The 19328-nt window shown below is 41.4% G+C and overlaps 1 pseudogene; it reads left to right on the top strand.

Annotated features, from left to right (window-relative positions):
* Nucleotides 1-9619: 9619 nt before the first annotated feature.
* Nucleotides 9620-11088, top strand: LOC128594735 (importin subunit alpha-8-like; annotated as a pseudogene).
* The last annotated feature ends 8240 nt before the right edge of the window (nt 11089-19328 follow it).

Genomic DNA, 19328 nt, shown 5'->3' on the forward strand with positions numbered 1-19328 from the left:
AATCTGGCTCAGCAGCAGATACCTGGAGGACACTGGTCCATGCAGAATGTCCTTGATGGTGGCAGGAATGGCAGAGTCTGCAGGCCTGGATTCCTGGGGGCAGAAATGCCTTCAGTGTTGGGTCTCTGGAAGCTTCCGTTGCGCCAACTTGCAACAGTACAAACTGTAGCAGCTAGTGCGCCAGGATGACAGTGACAGTGGAAAGACAGTTTCCTCAGCAAGGCACTTCTGCCAAGTAGTTTGGGACACTGTTCTTGGAGACTGTGCCTCACGCTGGGTCCCTAATAATTCTGTGATCCAATTATTATTGTAATTAAATCTCTGTCTGCCTCATCAGCCAGAGCCAGCTTCTATTTCTTTCAAGAACCTAGACAAATGCAAATACAATGACCTTTATAAAATACATTCTAACCAAGTCTTGCCTTTGCTTAAAATGTCACCACGATAAGTCCAAACTCCTAATCATGGCATGCAGGTTCTGCTCCCTCTCTAGCCTCGTCTTTCACCTGTCAGTCTCCACAACACCAGAGGCTGCAGTCATGGAAAACTAGGCCATTCCCTGTTTTCATGTTATTTTTTACCTTCATGGGTGTCCAATCTTTTTTATTTTCTGCCACACACTGGAAGAAGAAGAGTTGTCTTGAGCCACACATTAAATACATAAACACTAACAAAAGCTGATGAGCAAAAAAAAGTTCCATGCATACTTTTCATGACATCTGCCACCACAGATAAGCAAAACAGTCCTCAAATAATCTGCAGGCTGCAGGTTGGACATCGCCGCTTGAAACCTTTTGCATATGCTATTCCTGAAAGGATTAGAAAACCAATGAAGATTTGTGAGCATTGAAGATAGCAAGGTCATCAGAGCTACAATTCAAGATACTTGGTAAGGCAGAAATAAGTAGGGTGGTTGAAAATGAGAGTAACTGAACTAATAATCCTAAACAAAGTATTCCAAGTTAGCCTGGTTCTTCTCTGATTATGACAAATCACTAAAAATAACAATTAAAAAAGAGGAAAAAATAATTCTAAAAATTTAGATGAGTTCTGTAATTTAATAAACTCCCTAAATTTAAATTAAATTTAAATTTAATTGGTAAAGATTCTCAACTGTAAACAATGGAACACACTTTATAGCAGAAACGGTTTCCCTCCAAGATTTACTCTCTTTCTCTCCCATAGTAATAAAATCCCCAGATTTTAGCTCGGCTATGGCCACCCAAAATAAAGACTACACTTCCCAGACTCTTTTGCAGTTAGGTTTGGCCATATGTTCTGGAAAGGGAAGGGAAGTGATGTGTTCAACACTGCGGTCATTCCCTTAAAGGGAAGACGTGTACCCTCCCTTTTTCTGACTGGGCAGAATGACAGAATGTTGATGAACTATGTTGGCAGATAACGGCAACAGTCTAGGACTGGTGAGTCAAGAGATTTGCCAACACTGTGAGGCCACCATATCAACTCTATACATGAAAGAAAAAACTTCAACCTTGTCTGTGGAGCATCTGTGTTAGATGTTGACCCTACATCCTAAGTATATAGATACACCAATTTAGCTAGTTAAGCAGATAATTAACTTAATGTAAACTCTTAGGTAGATCACAGAATTTGTGGGAAGGTCAGAGTCAGACCTGAGACCTAAATTGTAGACAGAGCACCACCAGCTAAGACCCTGCAAATCACATCCGGTACTGTGCATGAGATGCCAACACCAGTATTACTGCTGTCCCTGAAACTGGATGCCTTTACCGTCATCACTACTAAAAGTGGTGCCTGCCCTCCACGCTGCTCTCTTCCCACCAACGTCTCTCTCTGGCACATCTATACATCTACAGGGAAAAGGTTGGGTCACATATCTAATTGCAAAGGATCCTGGGAAAATGAGTTTCTGGCTTCTCTGTTGGAGGGGCATGTAGAACACGGCCCATCCATGTGACTCTAAAGGGCCACCATTCAAATCCTAGTTATGTGAGTGACTCCTACAGGTACAGTGATTGATCAGGGTAGGCTAACACACACACCAATGTCCCCCTTGGGCAGGCAGCCTTCCATATGGTGATTCAAGAAGTCCGGCTCCTTGCATCTATTAATAGCAGGTTTCGCATTTATGAATGCAGAGGAAATGCCCACTATCATCCCATACCATTGCATTGGAGGAGCCTCGAGCAGAAAATAAACAGTATATATAGTTATTGCTCAAGGTGAGATGCTCTCAACAAGAACTGAGTCAAAGCTCGTTTGTTCTGGCCATGATTGAAATCAGCGTTGAGGCTGAGAAGAAGGGAGGTGGCACTCAAAAAGCATCTGATTTACCCTCCAATTTTCCCATCATTGCTTACCTTCAAAGGACATGATTAAGACTATCTCTAAATCCATGAATGAGTTTCATCAGTCACCTAACATACCCAGGGTTGTGATATGTAGGAAAATGGTAAAAGTGACCCCAATATGTTCCAGTCCATCTTAACCCAATCCCAAGTGTCCATCTAATTAATTCCTTTTTGGTATTGAATGTTGCTAATTCACTTAACACATTTATCTCGTCATTTCGTGCCCTCTCCAGACCAGGAAGTGTTCCCACAAAGTTCCCCCTAGAATTGCTTTCGGCAAGGAGGAGCCACTCACACGTACTCATCCTAAGAGGGTGTCAGCCACCCAGCTCTTCCATGCCGCGCCCGGCAGTCCCCAGACTCAAACCTTCACTTGTATGAAAACCACCTCCTGAATGTCTTCTAGCCCTGATAATTTCTTCTAGGAAAAGATGTTTCTACTTTAGGCTGCATGAAATCTGTAACCTAAATTTCCATTTCCCAGCGAATTTCCTTTCAAGAATATGCCCCAAGGAAAAAAGACAAAAAGAAGAGAAGGCCTATTCTTTATACTTCAGAATATCTCCTTCTTCTCTTCACCTCTGAACTCATCCACTGAAGCAGCTTTCCCAGATAACTCATTTGGCAGGGCTACCCCAGGGACCCCCTGTTGCCTTCCTACCCAAACACCACACACCAGGGTTCTTCCTTGCAGAGTGGCCTGCTTGTGGTACGTACGCCAGCCTGCAGCAAGCCCTGTAGATGACACGAAGCCTGTCTCCCCAGAGTGCTTTGCTGGGCTCCTCAAAGCTCTGTTTCTCACTGGGGTACCCCGAGCCTCACAGATGTCTACACTGCCTTGTTTTCGTACTGCAGACACTCAAGAATTTGGTTAAAGCAAGGCTAACAGGTCCTTTGCCTTAGGGAGGGAGGGAAAATAACCCCCAGAGTTATGCTCTAAACCCCAACACAGGAGGACTCTGCAATACCCTGCTGGTAATTCTTATTCCACCCTCAGATCAAAAGGCAGTGGGGTCCACCTGTTCTCAGCCTGCACACTCAGGACTGCCATGTACGTGCATTTAGGCTATGAACTTTGTGAGATCATCACACACTATTCACACCAGACACATCCTCATGTCTTTGATATTTATCTTTGAATGCTTTTTACATTTTTTTCCTCTGAAAATAGAAATGTATACATGCAGCAGAAAATGTATCTAGCAAATAGCAGTAAAGGTTTTTGTTCTAATGGGACAGATATAAACAATGCCACTTTAACTTATTAAGGATGAGGACCTTGAGGCTGGGCACAGTGGCTCATGCCTGAAATCCTAGCACTCTGGGAGGCAGAGGCAGGTGGATTGCTTGAGCTGATGAGTCCAAGACCAACCTGAGCAAGAGTCAGACCCAGTCTCTAAAAATAGCCCATACTATGGCAGGCACCTATAGTCCCACCTACAGGGGAGGCTGAGGCAAGAGAATCGCTTGAGCCCAAGAGCTTGAGGTTGCTGTGAGCTATGATGCTGCAGCACTCCAACAAGGGCAACAAAATGAGACTGCCTCAAAAAAAAAAAAAAAAGATGAAGACCTTGCTGACCCAGCAATGACTAAAATAACCTGAATTTATAAATGAATGAATTGCTCCTCTCACAAGTGGATGGGCTAATCAGTTATTATCATAAAATTAGTAATAATACCCTTTTTGATATTAGTGAACTGGTTATCTTTTATATTGAGTTCATAGCATTTCTCATTTTATTGTACATAATACCAGAATGACATTGCCAAGTTCACAATCATGAAGTAACAACGAATAGTTATTTACCATTAATAATCCGCAGAATTTAAAATATTACATAGAAAAACATTAGAAATGACTAAGTAGGCTTGGCGCCCATAGCAGTACAGTGGTTATAGTGGCAGCCACATACACAGAGGCTGGTGGGTTCAAACCTTGCCAAAGCCTGCTAAACAACAATGACAACTACAACAAAAAATAGCCAGGCATTGTGGCAGGCACCTGTAGTCCCAGCTATTTCGGAGAATGAAGCAAGAAACTTGCTTAAGCCCAAGAGTTTGAGGTTGTTGTGAGCTGTGATGCCTTGGCACTCTACTGAGGGCAACATAGTGAGCCTCTGTCTCAAAAAAAAAAAAAGAAAGAAAGAAAGAAAAAGAAGTAACTAAGTAACTGTAGGCTAATTATTTCATAGCAATCATTTGTTTTAGTTATAAAATGTCATAAGTACCAAATTCTAACTATTATTAAAATTCAGCAGCTTGTTACTATAAATAACTTTAAAATGCTATAAATTCTAATGTAAAATGTTGAGCTATTAAATTATTTCTTCTCACTGTGGAATATAGCTTCTCAAAATTAAAATTTATTTAATACCTACTTAAGGCCTACTATGTAAAAAAAATGGTTGTGAAATCTAGAATTATTTCTGTAGAAAATGAAAAATTAAAGCAAGTAAGCATCAAAATATTCATAAAAAATTCATTTCCATAGGGCCAGGCACAGTGGCTCACACTTATATTCCTAACACTCTGGGAGTCTGAGGTAGATGGGAATGCTTGAGCTCAGGAATTCAAGACCAGCCTGAGCAAGAGAAAGACCCCCTTCTCTAAATATAGCTGGACATTGTGGTAGGCACCTATAGTCCCAGCTACTTAGGAAGCTGAGGCAAGAGGATCGCTTGAGCCTAAGAGTTTGAGATTATTATAAGCTATGATGCAACAGCACTCTACCAAGGATGACAAAGTGAGACTGTCTCAAAATAAATAAATATTTTTAAAAAACAGTAACCAGGAAGCATCTTAATTGGGTGGTTCTAGTCCTGGGTCTCTAAACAGGTTCATCAGAAGTTGGTAGGAAGAGTTGGAAGTTGCTGTGAACTATGATGCCACAGCACTCTACCAAGAGTGACAAAGTGAGACCCTGTCTCAAAAAAAGAAATAAGTAAAAATAAAAGATCCACATCTAAAAAAAAAAAAAAAAAAAAAAGTTGGTAGGGGCTGTGGTCATCTGAAGGCTTGCCTGGAGCTAAAGGGCCTGCTTTCAAAATGGTGAAACAGGGCTATAGGTAATGGGAGGCCTCAGTTCCTCGCTGTGTGGGCCTCTCCACAGTGCTGCCCCAGCGTCAATGATCCAAGTGACATGCCATCACATCTGGCATCTTCTACTTGTCACATAGGCAGCCCTCTTGGAAAGTGGGAAAGCACAGCACAGGGCACTTAATCACTTCCCAAGCACTTCCATTTAAAACCTAAGTTTTCTTCTAATTTGACATGTACAGTGCATACTGACTAACTTTATGACTATTTTACTGATACATAAATGAGTGTATTAATGATACAGACTCTGGGGCTATGGCAACTCTGACACATTCCCCTTGTGGATGGGGAGTGCATACCCATTTCAGAGACTTCACCATCGTCTATTCATAGATGACAAATCAGTATCTCCTGCCTGGACCATACTTTAGACTTGGGCCTCAAAAATGCCCACCAGACACATTCATCTAAGTATTCTACAGACACTTCAAAGGCAGCTTGTAAAAAGTCAAACCCATCATCTTCCCTCAAAAATTACCTTGCTTTTCTTCAGTACTCACTTTGTCATCATGAGGCAGGCACATGGGGTCATTAAATTATCATTAACATGTAGATTCAGTCAGTTGTTTTGACCTGCTAGGTGCCCCCCAAATCTCCTCTAAATGTGATGCCCACCAACACCACACTGATTCAGACACTTATAGTTTCTCCCAGATTCTCCCAATTGCCTTCTATTTATTCAGCATCTGATCTTATCTCTCCTTTCTCTGGTCTGTCTTTACATTACCTGCTAAAGCAATGTTAAACCTAAGTTTAATCATATTATCCCCTGCCTTGAAGTCTTACAATGGCTCCATGATAATTCCTTGGTTTGGCAAACAAGACACCCTGGGCCTGCCCCTGCCCATCTCTATTCCTCCTTCTCATTAAGCGCCGGCATAAACCCTAAACTCTGGTCCTAACACACTCCTCAGGATTCTTAGAATCATCGGTGTGATTTGCTCCGGGTCTTTGCACATGTTGCTTCTACCTGTAATACATTTCCACTCCCAGTTTATCTTCCCAAATCTGCGTCATCTTTCAAAACATAGCTCCAGTGTCACCTTCTTTGGGCAACCTTCCCTGATTTCCCAATCTGAGCCAAACACTCCCTCTTCTGTGTTTTCCTCATAGCATACAGTTTGACAAACCCTGCACCACTGAAGACAATGGCAATATTATTCAACTGTGTAGTCACCTGACAAGTGTTAATAAAAAGTAAAATGGGGAAGAGTGACTTTTTCTCTCCCAGGAGCCTGGCTAGTAATAAAATGCTTAGTGCCCATGTGCTGCAGCTTTACTTTCCCTAGGTCTCCGCAGTAAGGAAATGATGCTACCGTCTTAGAAGTTAGCTCTTTTTATGGACTGGGTATGGTGTCTCACATCTGTAATCCTAGCACTCTGAGGGACTGAGGCAGATGATTGCTTGAGCTCAGGAGTTGGAGACCAGCCTGAGCAAGAGTGAGACCCCATCTCTAAAACTAGCTGAGCATTGTGGTGAGTGCCTATAATCCCAGCTACTCATGAGGCTGAGGCAAGAGAATCACCTGAGTCCAAGAGTGTTTGAGGTTGCTGTGAGCTGTTCCACTAGGGCACTCTACTGAGGGTGACAAACTGAGACTCTGTCTCAAAAATAGAAAAAGAAGTTGGCTCCTTTTGCAGTCCAAACTATACTACCCTTGTAACCAATGATATAGGTTAGATCAATATCGATTCCCTACTCTTGCCTTGCTTTTCTTTTCTATTGAGGCAGAAAAGCTAAACACTTGACTCTCCAAACTTTCTCACCATTTTGGCTGGCTATATAACATAGGTCCCCCAATAAGATGTGAGTAAAGGTCTTGGGGAGGCCATCCCTTCCTGAAACAAAAGGCAAAGTCTTGGCATGAGGATCCGGTCCTTTTACCCTTTTGTTTTCTTCCAGCCTGAAATGTGGTTGTGTGAGGCCTAGAGGTGACTATGACCATGACTCCAACAGGTCTGACCTGAGAATGAAAACCACACACAGGGCAGGACAGAGCAGAATGACAGAAGGAGTCACAGTCTCTCGTGATGTTGCTGAGCACTGAATCAGCCTTGCTTGCCAACTTCCAATCATGTTCCATAAAAATAAGTAAGTCTGTTTGAGTCATCATAGGTCAAGTTTTCTTATTTGCAATCAAAAGCATTTCTAAAAGATACACCATCCTATGGAAGTATAAAGTCCTTATTACTCATATTATACTCCTTGAGTTCACATACAAACTAATAACCATAATAGGTACTATTTATTGAGCTCAAACTATAGACCAAGCAGAGTAATAATTTTTGATGATTCATGGCTTCATTTTATTTTTATTTTATTTATTTATTTTGAGACAGAGTCTCAAGCTGTCACCTTGGGTAGAGTGCCGTGGTGTCACAGCTCATAGCAACCTCAAACTCTCGGGCTTAAGCAATTCTCTTGCCTCAGTCTCCCCAGTAGCTGGGACTACAGACGCCTACCACAACACCCGGCTATTTTTAAGTTGTAGTTGTCATTGTTGTTCAGCAGGCCCAGGCTGGATTTGAACACGCCAGCTCCAGTGTATGTGGCTGGCAACCTAGCCACTTGAGCTTACAGGTGTCGAGCCTTATGGCCTCATTTTAATCCTCACAGAAGAGGGAGATGGTACATGGGTCATTACAAAAGTTTTGAGATACACAAAAATTAAGAAACATAAAATCTGCATGGACATAGACAAATGAAGCCCTCCCAGCAACACCAATAAGCCAAGCAAGTTGAAACTTGCACAGGGGAATCAGAAAACATGCTCTTGATTGTGCTTCTTGGGAGTGAAATAATGGACTGTAACACATTTACCTACACATTATTGTAACTGAGTTCTCTTTAAGAATGGGATGATTCGGCATGAGAGAGAAGAAACTCACCTAAGATCACCCAGTAAGAGAAACTCACATAAGGTCACCCACTAAGTCAGAACCGAAACTCATGCTCATAACCACTGCATTGCTCTTCCAATAACAGTAGCCATTTGATCTTAATTTCTGGAAGTCAAACAACATTCTATGCCTAAAGCCTTTCTGTTACCTAAGAACTGTCAATACATGAGAGCTTGGCTCATAATGAGACTTGCATTACCTGTCTATAAGCAAAACTATATCAAATGTAATTAAACAACAAAAGGGGTCTATTTGGCTTTGAAATGCAAGGTAGACTAGGCAGAGGCTATCTGGAAAATGTTCAGGCAAAATATTCTACATGATAAATCTCAAGAAATTCTGGAGTTGTTAGCTAGTGCTATGAGGAAGGAATTGGATTCTGGAAGAAAGAAGGGAGAGGAGGAAGAGCCCAGCGACACAGTAGGGGCCAGACCTTCTGAAAGGAGTGAGAAATTCCCTGTAGCGAAGAAGGGCAGGAAAATGCACAGAGAAAGTGAATCTGAAGTAGTTTTCTGCTTATTCTTTAATTATCCTCTGAAACTTCAGAAACGTCTGTTAATGGAAATAGCCTTGTATAAGCATTGTTTTGGAGAAACAGTGAAAGGGGAAGTAGTTTCTAAAATCCACACTCAGTGACCAACAGCAAAATGAACAGAGGTTCCAGAGATGAGATGACAGATTTCAGCAGCAAATCCACCTCACAGTGGATTAGTTCTGTATTTTTTTCCTAATACACCAAAGTCGGCAAAACCTTAGTACTTAGGAAGGAGGATAAAGCCTTTGTAGTAGATGGTACAGAGGAAGCTGTTAGGGGAAAGATTAAGTCACTTGGGTCACTGGTTTATTGAAAATTGGATGACAAGCATTCTTCGGTAGAAACATAGGCACAAATGTGGGCCATCCATTTAATTTTATATGTCCTGGCAGGTATAGTTTAAAAATGCGAAAGGAAATACACATAATTACTTTTCATAATTGCTATGGTTTGAATGTATTACCCCAGGTTCATGTGTTGAAAACTTAAGCCGCAATGTAACACTGTTGGGAAGTGGAGCTAAGCAGAGCCCTCATGACTGGGTTAATGTCATTATGGGGGCGACAAGTTTGGCCCTCTCTTTCTCTCCCCTACACTCTCTTGCCCTTGTGCCTTCCACCATGTGATGATACAGTAAGAAAGCCCTCAGCAGATATGGCCTCTAGACCTTGGACTCCAGCCTGCAGAACTGTTAAGGAATAAATCTGTTCTTGGCTGCAGCTCCCTGCCAGGTGATTTACTTCTTCCACTCAACATGCCTAACTTAGACGCTCCCGAAGAGAGGCTGAGAAAACTCAAGTACCGAGGCAAAGATGCATCTATGAAGTGGCAACAGCGGACGGTGGTCAGCCGGGAGCTCCGGAAGGCCAAGAAAGATGAACAGACTGTAAAGGGAAGAAATCTTGTCAGTTTCCCATGACCCAGCTTCTGAAAATCTGTCCAAAGAGATTTCGGTCAGCCTCCCTCTGGGTGAAATAATCAAAGGTATGAATAGCTCAGATCCAGCCCTGAGGTTCCAGGCCACCCAGATAGCCAGGAAAATGCTGTCCCAGGAAGGGAACCCCCTTCTAAAATTGGTTGTTGAAGCTGGGTTCATTCCCAGGCTAGTGGAGTTTCTGAAGTCATCACTTTATCCCTGCTTGCAGTTAGAAGCCTGGGCTCTGACCAACATTTCCTCGGGGACTTCAGAGTAGACCCATACAGTTATGGAAGGGGGTGTTGTCCAGCCTTTAGCTGAGCTCCTGTCTTCCACCCACATGACTGCGTGTAAACAGGCTGTGTGGCTCTTGGCTACATAGCGGGTGGTGGCCCAAAGTTGAGAGACTTCACTAGCTCAAGCAAAGCCATCCCACATCTGCTGGCCCTGATTTGGTCAACCATACCAATCACATTTCTGCAGAACATCACATGGACCTTGTCCAACCTGTGCAGAAATAAGAACGTATACCCTTGCAAAAAGGCAGTAAGGCAAATGCTGCCAATCCTCTTCCACTTTCTGTGGCACCACGACAGTGAGATTCTCTCGGACACCTGCTTGGCCCTATCCTACCTCACCGACAGCTGCAACGAGCTCATCAGTGAAGTAGTCAACACTGAAGTCCTGCCCAGGCTGGTAGAGCTCATGACCAGCTAGGAACTCAGTGTCTTCACCCCTCTCTCCGCATAGGGGGAACACTGTCAATGGGGACAGATCAGCAGACCCAGATGGTTATCCATGCAGGCATGTTGAATGTGCTGCCCCAGTTCCTGCGGCATGCCAAGCTGTCCATCCAGGAGGAGGCAACCTGGGCCCTGAGCAACGTGGCCACAGGTTCCCACCAGCACATCCAGCATCCGATTGCTTACAACATCCTGCCATCCTTGGTGGTTCTACTGAAAAATGGAGAATTTAAAGTCTTCCAAAAAGAGGCTGTCTGGACAGGCTAACTTCACAACCAGGGCCAACATGGACCAGGTTAATCCAGTTTGTGCACTCCGGAGTCTTAGAGCCACTGATAATCTGCTCATTGTTCCACATGTTAAAATTGTTCTCATCATCCTTGACATCGTCGCTTATATTCTCCAGGCAGCAGAGAAACTGAGAAGGAATATTTGTGTCTTCTGATAGAAGAAATTGGTGGGATCGATAAAATTGAGGCTTTACAACTTCCTGAGAACCATCAGATTGGCCAGACTGCTCTGAGTATCATCAAGAAACACTTGAGGAAGAAGATGAGGGCATAATTTTGCTGGACCAAACAAACCCTGGACTAAGATTGTGAATTTATAGAATGCTTAACAAAGAAATATCCAAGGTCCAGAACTTCTGCACCAACAATGAAATGCTAATTTCGTTAGCGAAATTTCTTTAGTGAACAGCACTCTTGCATCTTAGTATATCATAAATGTTAAGCTTTTAAAAAACTTAATAAAATATTCAACACTTAAAAAAAAAAAAGAAATCTGTTCTGTATAAATTACCCAATCTCAGGAATTCTGTCATAGCAGCACGAAACAGACTTAGAAAATATCATATTTTATTTAACCAAATATTTCCAGAACTATAATTTTAACATGTAAACAATATTTAGAAATGCATGAGACATTTTATATATATATTTTTTGACACCAAGCCTTTGAAATCCATTTTATAATTTACACTTACATCTCTTCTCAGTTTGAACTAGCCACATTTGAAACGCTCAATAACACTAAGCCTTACCCTTTAAGGTTGGAGTCTTTAAAAAGTATGTTTAACAATTTTTCATGGTAATCTGCCTAAATTACAAGTATAGTACTAAAACTTTGATGCACCTGTTTTGGAACTTTTTTTCTATTAGAAAACTCCCTTTTGGTGGTGGTGGGGGGTGGGCAGCGCCTGTGGCTCAAAGGAGTAGGGCGCTGGCCCCATATGCCGGAGGTGGTGGGTTCAAACCCAGCCCTGGCCAAAAAAAAAGAAAAAAGAAAATTCCCTTTTTTCCAACTCCTTTTTCTGTTTTCTATGTTCATTTGTAGAAAAGTTGAAAAATACAGGAAAGTACAAAGAAAAAATTTAATCTATCCATAAACCACCTTTCAGAAATATTGCTGTAAGAATGTTGCTCCGTGTGCTTCTTGATTTAAACATATATTTCAAATTAAGATTATATGATATATACAGTATTTTTGCTTCCTTCGTTTTTGAAAAAGTTGTAGAAGGCCCGAACTGAGGTCATCTTTTTCTACACATTCAGAAAACTCAATACAGTTTTCAGCACGTAGCAGACAGCATTATCAATATTTCAGTCCCCAAGGTTAAATAAATGTTATCTCTTCCCAATCCTATGTTATCTCTGTCTCTTCTGTCACCATAAGTTGGTGGGGGTTTTCCTTCTCTAAATGGTAAGAATTTATTCTTTCCCTTAAAACATAATGTTTTCACCTAGTTCATTTCTCACCTGCATTACCATAATAGTTACCTTTTTGGTCTCCCTGAATCCAATTTCTTCTTTTCAAACCATCTTGGCTAGGTGGCTTGCTAAAGATAAGTAATGCTAATCTTCAAAAAATGTCTTTTTCCAGCTGTTTTTGGGGGAAGGCAGGTAAAATGGGAGCTTGAGCAGCCAGTATTGACTCTTTCTAGCAGAAATACATATTCCATGGAAATCTATTTTTCCAATGGGAATATAATTACTCTTCCATCAACTCCCCCTCTCCATCCAGTCCATCACTGTGAAGCAAAGTCTGATGCAAGATAGATACTGAAACCTTAAACACATATTAGCACTCACTCTGTCTATGAAAGGCTATCAGCAATTCTAGCTAGCTTTCCTGCTCAATGCAGAGCTTCTGGGTACAGAAAAGTGGACAAAGAGGCCGACCACGGTGGCTCACCTATAACCCTAGCTCTCCAGGAGGCTGAGGCAAGAGGATCACTTGAGCCCAGGAATTCAAGACCAGCCTGAGCAAGAGCGAGACCCTGTCTCTACTAAAACTAGAAAGAATTATCCAGGTGTTGGGTCACATGCCTGTAGTCCCAGCCACTCAGGAGGCTGAGGCAGGAGCATTGCTTGAGCCTAGGAGCCTTGCTATAAGCAAGGCTGAGGCCACGCATGGCACTGTAGCCCAGGCAACAGAGTGAGACTCTGTCTCAGAAAGAAAGGAAGGAAGGTAGGAAGGAAGGAAACAAAGTAGTAGAAAAATTATCAAAAATATAGGGAAAACATTCTCAAAATAAAAGAAAAATAGAATCTACACATTGAAGATAAATTTTACTTTTAAATAAGATTTTTAGCCGGGCGTTGTGGCGGGCGCCTGTAGTCCCAGCTGCTCGGGAGGCTGAGGCAAGAGAATCGCGTAAGCCCAAGAGTTAGAGGTTGCTGTGAGCCGTGTGACGCCACGGCCCTCTACCAGAGGGCAGTACAGTGAGACTCTGTCTCTACAAAAAAAAAAAAAAAAGATTTTTACAGAATTAAATACTTAAGCAAAAGACACTGGTTGTATCTTAACCTTACCTTGAATCCTCTAAATTGCCATAATATTTGTCCTGTGGTAATGATACTGTCGCACACATTCTGTCTACACATTAGTTTCTCATTTTTACTCCCTTCTAACTTACTGTTTATCATCTGACAACACTGGTGGTGAGGCCAATATAGTTATCAGTACATGTAAAGTAAAAGTAAATAGCCTCTAAAGGCCTTGCTGTGGCCTAAGAGATCAAATTTGGTCAAGGTTACTGATGAATTCAGAGGCATTCTTTACTTCCAGTTTCAGGGCTGTGTTCTTAAACTCTGAAATTACCAGAATTTCCATATAAGGGAAGAGAAAGTAAGGAGAATCCCTTGTACTTCTCTCAAGTTCCCATCCCAGCACTCATTAGAAGAAACTTTTATAAAGACTTTCACCTCCTGGGGAAGTGCTGAGGAGCATCCTTCTTTCCTCATCCTTTACTTTTAACCTACCTATATCATTATAACAGATGTTAGTTTCTCATAAACATAATATAATTATATCATGCTTTATTTTCTTTTCTCTTTCTAATGAATTTTGATAATCTCTGTCTTTCAAGTGGCTTGTTGAGACCAAACTTTGACCAACTATTGACCATAGGCCAAATGTAGCCCACCACCTGTTTTTGAAACAGAATAAGTAACAGAGATTGTATGCGGCTCACAAAGCCAAAATACTTACTATGTGACTTTAAGGAAAAAAAAAAGAAACCTACATAATTTACACTTAATGTAATTATTATGTTTAGGCTTACTATTTTATTTTTTTTGACTTTGCGGTTTGTTAACTCTATTCTTCTATTTTTCCTTTCCTGTCTCCTTTTATATGAACATATTTTTGTATTGCACTTTATCTATAATGTGCTTCAACTATACCTGTTTGTATAGAATGTTCATGGGTTGCTCCATGGATTATAATAAACATTGAACTTTTCTAAAACTACTTAGAATGACTATTTTACCACATCAACTGTATAATGAAAACCGCACTACCATATAGGTCTTTTTTTTCTTTTGTAGACACAGAGTTTCACTTTATAGCCCTAGGTAGAGTGCCATGACATCACACAGCTGATAGCAACCTCCAACTCCTGGGCTTACACGATTCTCTTGCCTCAGCCTCCCAAGTAGCTGGGACCACAGGCGCCTGCCACAACACCCAGCTATTTTTTTGTTGCAGTTTGGCCGGGGCCGGGTTTGAACCCGCCACCCTCGGTATATCCTTGCACCTTTATTTTGTAGTTGTTATATGCATATTATATCTATGAGCAATGAAAACTCCATCAGACTTTTTGTGCTTTCCTCATTAAACATCATACTTCAAAGAACTAAAGAGGAAAAGAATAGTCTATTATATTTACCTAGATATTTATGGTTTCTGTTACTCTTCTATCATTCCTGATGTTCCAAGTTTCCTTTTGGTATCCTTCTCTTCTTTATGGTGAATTTCCTTTAGTATTATTATTATTATTATTATTATTGGCATTATTGGTAGAGTACTTTTTTTTAAATGCAAGTGTATGAACAAAAAAAATTCTCTTCAGCCAAGAATGTCATTATTTCAATTTCATTACTGAATGAAATTTTTTGCTGGGTAAAAAATTCAACTTATAGTTCAGGCTAGGGGAACACCAGAGGTTGAAAAAAATGGTAGACAACATCAGTTTGGCAGCACTTAGAATTTTTGTCTTCTTCACACTGCTATTATTTACTTTTTAGAATCCTCAAATGGCTGCTATGTGCATTCTGTCCAGGTTTTATAGCTGTGTTCTTTAACCCCCTTGCACCAAAGACAATAAGTCTTTGATCTTTCTGGTACCACCTGTCGAGTACACCTAGGACAGGCCCAGGCTTCTTGCAGAGACAGCTTTAGCCATCTTTTCTCTTCTGTCCTGATGACATCCAGAATATAACAGGCTACCTACAATTCTCACAGACACTGGGTAAGTCAGTCCACTCTATTACCCAGCTCTATTCATGAAAGTTTCTTAAGTATAGATGTGGAGAGAGAGGAAGAGGCCCCACTTTGGCCTGAGGTCCAAGTAAATTCTCTAATCCAATTGTGTCAGAAAGTCCTGAACCCTGGGCATTGTTTGCTCCTGCTTGATACTTTTTTTTTGGAGACAGAGTCTCACTATGTCACCCTCAGTAGAGTGCAGTGGCATCACAGCTCACAGAAACCTCAAATTCTTGAGCTGAAGCAATTCTCTTGCCTCAGCCTCCCAATGAGCTGGGACTACAGGTGCCTGCCACAATTCCCGACTGTTTTTGTTGTTGTTGTTGTTGCAGTTGTCATTGTTGTTTTAGCTGGCCCAGGCCGGGTTCAAACCCACCAGTCTTGGCATATGTAGCTGGCGCCCTAACCACTGAGCTATGGGCACCAAGTCCATAGTTGATACTTCTTTTTCATTGGTCATTAGATTCCTATACCTAGTCTCTCTCTGTCCATTAGACTTCTGTATCACTCAGAATAAGACACAGAAACCCTATTCTAGCAGGTTTAAGCAAAAAGATTTCATTAGTTTACATAAATAAAAATGCCAATTTCGGGCTAAGCTAGAACCAGGAGGTTAAATAAGACATATCTCTTCATGTCTCTCTCTCTTTATTTTTTTTTTTTTTGAGACAGAGTCTCATGCTGTTGTTCTGGGTTGAGTGCTGTGGCGTCATAGCTCACAGAAACCTCCAGGTCTTGGGCTCAAGTGATTCTCTTGCCTCAGTTTTTTTTTTTTTTTTTTTTGAGACAGTCTCACTATGTTGCCATCAGTAGAATGCCACGGTGGCACAGTTCACAGCAACCTCCAACTCTTGGGCTTAAGCAGTTCTCTTGCCTCAGCCTCCCAAGTAGCTGGCACCTCCCACAATGCCTGGCCATTTTTTATTGCAGTTGTCATTGTTGTTTTAGCTGGCCCGGGCTGGGTTTGAACATGCCAGCCCTGGTGTATGTGGCTGGCACTATAAACACTGTGCTACAGGCGCCAAGCCACCTCTTCATCTCTCAACTCTGCTTTTCTTCATAATGGCATTAGTCTTAGGCCACACGACAGCCCCAGGAGCTCATGGCTCCAAGTAGCCTATACCTAGACATCACAATAAAGTTAACACTACCTCTTTCCCAATAGTTCTTCCCCAAGTTTTAGAACTGAAGCTCATTGACTATGATTGGGTGACATGTCCATGTTTGTGGCCTGGAGAGAGATCAGCCCAACCAAACTACATGGACCGAGAGTGAAGAAGTGTCTCCCTATGGAAAACTAGGGTGCTGAGACCAAAAGAAAGGGAATGCTTTAGAAAGCAAAATAACAGGTGTCACATCCAAGGAAAAATAGGTGTTATCCAATCCGTAGTTAGAACTGACATTTATTATGCTCCTACCATAGGCCAGGCATTGGCTAAGCACTTTACGTATATCATTGCATTCCGTATTGACAATGATAATACTACATGAAAAGTTACTCAACATTATTAAGCATCAGGGAAATGTACTACATACATTAAAATCATAATAAACTGGGCACAGTGGCTTGCACCTGTAAGCCTAGTACTTTGAGAGGTCGAGGCAAGAGGATCACATGAGGCCAGGAGTTGAAAACAGCCTGGGTAACACAACATGACCTTGTCTCCACAAAAAATAAAGGAGGTAAAATGAAACCAAATAAATAAAGGCAGCACCCGTAGCTCAATGGGTAGGGTGCCGGCCACATACACCAAGGCTGGTGGGTTCGAACTCAGCTTGGGCCAGCTAAAACAACAATGACAACTGCAACAACAACAGAAATAGCCAGGCATTGTGGTGGGTGCCTGAAGTCCCAGCTAATTGGGAGGCTGAGGCATGAGAATCGCTTAAGCCCAAGAGTTTGAGGTTGCTGTGAGCTGGGATGCCATGGCACTTTACCCAGGGTGACAGCTTAAGACTCTGTCTCAAAAATAAATAAATAAATAATCTGGGCATATGGCAAACACCTATAGTCCTAGCTACTTGGGAGGGTGAGGTGGGAGGATGGTTTGAGCCCAGAAGTTGGAGGCTCCAGTGAGCCATGACCAAGCCACTGCCCTCCAGCCTGGGTGACAGAGGAAGACCTCCTCTGAAAATACCAAAATTTGGCAAGGATGTGGAACCAGTGAAACCCTCATCTACAACAGATAAGAGTATAAAAGGGTATGATCACTTTGGAAAACAATTTGGCAATGTCTATAATGTTAAACTACATTTAGTATATATGATTCAGCAATTTGACTCAGATATTTTCCCTAAGAGAGATAAAAACATATGCCCACACAAAGTCTTATACAAGAATGCTCATAATACCCTTATCATAATAACCAAAAGCTATAAACAAACCAAACAGCCAGCCATCAATAGAACAGAGAGCCACATTGTGGTACGGCCATACAATGACATACCACTCAACAATAAAAAAAAGAACTAATTACTAACAGTAAGGGTAAATTTCGCAGATATTACATTGAAGTCAGACATCAAGCAGAAGGAAGTTAGTCATAAATCAAGGCAGGGTTGCATTTATGTGAAGTTCAAGAATAGACAAATACTTAATGGAGGCCTCTTGGGGTGGCAGCAGATTGTCTGGAAAACTGTAAAGGGGCACAGAGGAACTTTCTGGAGCTATAAAAATGTTCTAGCTCTTGTTTGGGTGGTGTATACAACTGCTAAATGTCATCAAAATGAACACATGAGAAGTATAAATTTTACTGTGTAAATTATACCAAAATTTTAAAAAATTATAAAGGACTAACATTGAAGTGTGTGGCACAACCTAACTCTCTAATGTTGGACATCAGCTTTTTCTATTTTTTTCACAGTCACAAATGACACAATGAATATCTCTGTTCATATTTTAGCTTGATTAATGAACTTATCAGTATCCAACATCTTTACCTATAAAAATGACAACTTCATACACTCCAACCTAACAGATTTTTAATATTTTGGATTACTATTCCCTTTGGTTAAGTCTTCTGAGTTGGGTAACTTGAATAAAACTTATGAACGTTAAAGGCTGTTGATACATATTACTAAACCGCTTTTCCTACCAATTTTATAAATGTATCCTCCTACTAACCTTTTACAAGTGTCTTACTCGCACCTTATTATTTTTTAATTCTTTATATTTTTATAGACACTTGCAGATCTTTCACATCTGTCTGCACTCCCCTCTCTCTTTCCAGCACGTTGTACCTCTCTCATTGCTTATAACACATTTTTCTTCCACCACATATGTGTACCCATATGGCTTTAAAAGAAAACAACTTCCGGAGGACAAGAACAATCTCAATTTGGATTTTTGGTTTGGTTTCTTTTCCTTTTTTTTTTTTTTAAGTAACTCCTAGCTCGGTGTTTTATGCATCCAACAAACATCTTCCGTGCTTACATAAAGCACCAGTAATTGTGATTGGAGTAATAGGCATTCAGGAAGTTCGTCGCACTAAATATTCCTAGTTTTAAATATACCAGCAGGTCTCATTTTAACATCCACGCCCTACGTTTTAAGTTCTCAGACTGAAACTTTATCGTGCCTATCGCGCTCTGGAAACAAAAGCTCTGAAAGTTTAGCCTTTAAACACACTGGTTGTGGTCCGACTGCGGTGGCTCACATCTGTAATCCTAACACTCTGGGAGGCCGAGGTGTGTATCCCTTGAGCTCAGAAGTTCAGAGCCGAGTTTGAGCAAGACTGAGACCCCCTCTTTACCATAAACAGAAAAACCATCCAGGTGTAGTCGCTGCCACCTACAGTCCCAGCTACTGCGGAGGCAAGAGGAGCTTGAACCCAAGTGTGTGTGTGAGGTTGCTGGGAGCTATGAGAACCACCGCACTCTTACTCTGGGTGACCCCGTGAGACTCTGTCTCTACATAAATAAATAAAAAATAAACGTCCTGACTATGAAAGCGCCGTTCTCTCAGCCCTGTTAATAATTTCTTAAAATGTACCCCCAAACCATACTTTGGAGGACTTAGGACGACAGTTAATCGTAAA

Source organism: Nycticebus coucang, chromosome 9, assembly GCF_027406575.1.
Source record: "Nycticebus coucang isolate mNycCou1 chromosome 9, mNycCou1.pri, whole genome shotgun sequence".
NCBI classification, from domain to species: domain Eukaryota; kingdom Metazoa; phylum Chordata; class Mammalia; order Primates; family Lorisidae; genus Nycticebus; species Nycticebus coucang.